The following is a 5,088-nucleotide window of genomic DNA, read 5'->3' as shown; positions in this document are numbered from 1 at the left end:
CTCCACTGAAACCTTAATGCAGCTCTTGGCAATTTGAGTCACTGCTGAGGCTCATTCTCTCTCCGTGTCATCTCTTGTGTTTAGGTGTGTGTGTGTGTGTGTGTGTGTGTGTGTGTGTGAGCCTCATTATTGGTTATGGTTATTTCCTCTGTAACAACTCAACCAATCCACTTCACCAAAGTGTTATATAAGAGATTAAGGAGTTTTTTGCTAACCCTAACCCTAACCCTCTAACCCTAACCCTAACCCTAACCCTAACCCTCTAACCCAACCCTCTAACCCTAACCCTCTAACCCTAACCCTCTAACCCTAACCCTAACCTCTAACCCTAACCCTCTAACCCTAACCCTCTAACCCTAACCCTAACCCTCTAACCCTAACCCTAACCCTAACCCTCTAACCCTAACCCTCTAACCCTAACCCTCTAACCCTAACCCTAACCCTCAACCCTAACCCTCTAACCCTAACCCTCTAACCCTAACCCTCTAACCCTAACCCTAACCCTCTAACCCTAACCCTAACCTCTAACCCTAACCCTCTAACCCTAACCTAACCCTCTAACCCTAACCCTCTAACCCTAACCCTCTAACCCTAACCCTAACTCTCTAACCCTAAGCCTAACCCTAACCCTAAGGAGCGGCCGGCAGGTCACGCTACCTGGGCCATATCCAAGTACAGCAGCACATCTCCATCGATGTCGGTCCCCATCATAGCTGCTTCGGTCAACACTGTCACCGTGTAAAGCTCTGGAAGACACATGGAGGCTCTGACCCTCACCCTGCCACAGCTCACAATCCTGACATTTACAGATCCATAAACACAATAAATGTTTCTACCTGTCAGAGCAACCAGGTGGGGGAGGCAAAGTCGATTGGCAAGAACGATGAGCTCCATCGCATCCAGGTCGGGTCGAGAACAGAAGCGGCCGGTGTAGAGATACTCCAGCACGGCCCTCATGGAGCTGCGGGACGTGTTGGGGAACAGCACCTTCCAAACACAGAAACCTCATCTTAGATTCAAACAATCACCACATTTAAATGTGAGAACACGTCGAAGAAAAACAAGCACAGACTTTGGAAATGGATTTTGCTATTTTTCTAATTTATTTTTGTCATTTACACAGTTAATCATTTTGTATTGCCTATTTTTGGGTATCAGTTTCTCAGTTGCAGAAGCAACTCCTGGAGCGACTGAGTGACTTATTTTGGGAAAGTTCAGGATAATTGTATTACAGGCTTGCAATCTGTTAATTTCATTATACTTTGAACACGGTGCAGTTCAGTGTGTGAGTGCACGTCTCCTCTGTAGTAGGAGGATTCCTTTGAATACAGTGTAATCATCAACCCTTCCTAACGATGTGGCTGGCAGCCCAGCAGATTCCTGCTCATCGAAGCTCCACTGGGGCCTCAATAAGGGGCTGATTTAGGGGGGCTGCTGATTTAGGGGGGCTGACTCAATAAGGGGCTGATTTAGGGGGGCGGACTCAATAAGGGGCTGATGTGGTCACTTTACCTCTTTGGTGCAGCTCTCCACAAAAGGCCCACCAAACATAGCTGCCATCCAGTCACAGCTAGAGATGAGCAAAGGTTGTGGGCCATGATTGTGCCGTCATCTAGCTTAAAAACAACATCTGCAATCCAGATGAGAGACATGGTGAATACTCGGCTGCACCCAGACACGTCATTCAGAGAGCACACAACACACCAGAAAAGGTTCCTTTGGCCAAGCACTCCTTGACTCTGTTTGTCCGCCGTACATGGAAGGCTTTGGTGATTTCTTGATTCATGAAGGCTTCATTGTTCAGGATGTTTGCCACCATCATCCGCAGATCAAATACCTCCAGAAGCTCAGCAATATGTGCAATATGCATGAGCTCTTTCTCATTCTCATCAAGCTGACCTGTGTATAAATAGCGCAGGACGGCTCGGAACGGGCCGAGCTGCATGGACTGGTCCATGTGGACGACAGTCATGGGTCGGGGGCCGTACGTCACAGGGTCTTCTACCAATTCTTCCTGGATGCTGACAAATGCTCGACTCCATGAGGAGAGCATTCTCCCACGCCGACTGCCCTCAAAGTCCTTCAAGGTGCCATCGCTAGTGCAAGCTCTCAGGTTGGCCCTGTCTCCATCATCATTGCTCTCACAAACATCAAAACTGGCAGCACGCATCAGCAGCTCACGGCCAGAGAGAGGAGCCCGAGCGGGCCGTTCGCTCGCCGCGTTCTGCACGTCCAAAATAAAGAGATCGTAGAACTTTGAGGAGGAAGTTGCCAAATAAATCTTGTGTGCAAAGATTTTCTGTCGCTCCTGTAGCACCAGGATGACGTCAGCACAGTGCGGGTCCTCCAGGAGCCCAACCGGGTGTTCCTCAGTGGTCGTTGGTGGAGGAGGCACAGTGATCAGAGGTGGGGGAGGTTTCGGGGGCAGGAAGGGTGCCTGGAGCAGAGGGCGCTGCACGTTCCTCAGGTGAGACTTCCAGAACTGCAGGTGGCGGCGGCGTGAAATGAGCGCCGCTCGAATGGCGTTATCAAAGACGTCCTTGACTCCAAACTGAGCAACAACACTGGTTTCATAATACGGCACTCCCAGTTCTTTGGCCACTTCCCGACCTCGCTCAGGAGGAAGGATCTCGTTGGATTTAATGGGTCTGGAAACATCAGAACATCCAAATTACAACAGTTAAGAAAGTTATCTAGATTCTTTATGCATGCGTCTGTCATGATGCATACACACAATAATTTATGAGGCAGCTTTTAAATAGAAACCTTATCAAATATGAAAGAATATAAAGGACACATCATGGACAGATAAGTGTGTGTGTGTGTGTGTGTGTGTGTGTGCGCAGAGCAGAGATGGAGTTCACAGTTGTAGGAAAGAAGCTGTCTCTCAGTCTGGTGCCTCCTGTTTCCAGGTTTGTGGCCACAGACGGTCCGTAGTGGTCGGGTTCGTTGAGCAGCTGGTACCGACGGTGAAGAGAGGGAAACACAAGCTACCCTGGAACTGGGTTTCGGACCAGTGTGGACAATGGACAGCGCCCTATTCTCAGCCTGATGAGGAGGCCCTGATTCATAAAAAACACTGTAACAGGATAATATGATGGAAGGTCATTACAGAGCTGACGTGTAACCCTGAAGTGAGGCCAACGAAGATGCAAACACACGTGTGATCCAGGTGGGAAGCGTCACGCCACACACACGCCTGTACGTGTGATCCAGGTGGGAAGCGTCACGCCACACACACGCCTGTACGTGTGATCCAGGTGGGAAGCGTCACGCCACACACACGCCTGTGCGTGTTATCCAGGTGGGAAGCATCACGCCACACACACGCCAGTGCGTGTGATCCAGGTGGGAAGCGTCACGCCACACACACGCCTGTTCGTGTTATCCAGGTGGGAAGCGTCACGCCACACACACGCCTGTACGTGTGATCCAGGTGGGAAGCGTCACGCCACACACACGCCTGTTCGTGTTATCCAGGTGGGAAGCGTCACGCCACACACACGCCTGTACGTGTGATCCAGGTGGGAAGCATCACGCCACACACACGCCAGTGCGTGTTATCCAGGTGGGAAGCGTCACGCCACACACACGCCTGTACGTGTGATCCAGGTGGGAAGCGTCACGCCACACACACGCCTGTTCGTGTGATCCAGGTGGGAAGCATCACGCCACACACACGCCTGTACGTGTGATCCAGGTGGGAAGCATCACGCCACACACACGCCTGTACGTGTGATCCAGGTGGGAAGCATCACGCCACACACACGCCTGTTCGTGTGATCCAGGTGGGAAGCATCACACCACACACACGCCTGTTCGTGTGATCCAGGTGGGAAGCATCACGCCACACACACGCCTGTACGTGTGATCCAGGTGGGAAGCATCACGCCACACACACGCCAGTGCGTGTTATCCAGGTGGGAAGCATCACGCCACACACACGCCTGTTCGTGTGATCCAGGTGGGAAGCATCACGCCACACACACGCCTGTACGTGTGATCCAGGTGGGAAGCATCACGCCACACCACGCCAGTGCGTGTTATCCAGGTGGGAAGCATCACGCCACACACCGCCTGTTCGTGTGATCCAGGGGGAAGCATCACGCCACACACACGCCTGTGCGTGTTACCAGGTGGGAAGCATCACGCCACACACCGCCTGTACGTGTGATCCAGGTGGGAAGCGTCACGCCACACACACGCCTGTTCGTGTGATCCAGGTGGGAAGCGTCACGCCACACACACGCCTGTTCGTGTGATCCAGGTGGGAAGCGTCACGCCACACACACGCCTGTGCGTGTGATCCAGGTGGGAAGCATCACGCCACACACACGCCTGTACGTGTGATCCAGGTGGGAAGCATCACGCTGATCTTCACAGAGGCTTTAAGGCGTGTGGAGGCTGGAGCAAGCTGCTGGAAAGGGTTCCACAATGTCCAGAAAGATTCCTGCAAGGAGGCCCGACGCCTCACCTGGTCCGGCACCTTGAGTGGTGTTGGTCCTCGTTAGGGTGGAGGCACAGGAGGAGTTGCTGCTGGTTAGGGTGTCAGGGAGAGGGCGGACCTGATGGCCACTGTGCCGGTCATGTGTTCTAGCCCTGATTCTCAAGGTGCTGCTTGTATAGAGCGCATCTATATCATGGAGCCTTGATGCTACATCACAGTAAGACAGATGAAATGATTGGGGAGATGATGTGGTTTCAGTACCGTGCTAAAGGCCTCCGGGCTCGGTTCACTGCCTCCAGGTCGGCATAGCGCAGGTCCAGCTGACAGCCCACCAGGATGACAGGAGCCCGTGGGCAGAAGTGCTTAATCTCAGGGTACCACATGGTCTTCACGTGATAGAGAGTTGGGGTTGGCGATTGAGAAGCACAGAACACAACATCAGACCTGATAGAATGAAGTAAGAAACATTCTCTCAACTAATGCCGCACACAACCAATCCTGGGGGGGTGGGGGCAACCTTTTTAGCATCTCACCTGCCGTATGCGAAACGGCGATCCTTGTGATGGTCTCCAAATGTATCCCACAGACGGAGGGAGACACTCACATCATCCACCACATCCCTGGAACGCTCCAGAACCTGA

General features: G+C 52.5%; 1 pseudogene; it reads right to left on the bottom strand.

Annotated features, from left to right (window-relative positions):
- Nucleotides 1–648: 648 nt before the first annotated feature.
- Nucleotides 649–4,847, bottom strand: LOC115247543 (rho-related BTB domain-containing protein 2-like; annotated as a pseudogene).
- Nucleotides 4,848–5,088: the final 241 nt, after the last annotated feature.

This window comes from Takifugu rubripes, chromosome 21 (genome assembly GCF_901000725.2).
Source record: "Takifugu rubripes chromosome 21, fTakRub1.2, whole genome shotgun sequence".
In the NCBI taxonomy this organism is placed as follows: domain Eukaryota; kingdom Metazoa; phylum Chordata; class Actinopteri; order Tetraodontiformes; family Tetraodontidae; genus Takifugu; species Takifugu rubripes.
Note: the sequence above shows the minus strand (reverse complement) of the source record. Positions and strands in the feature narration are given on the sequence as shown.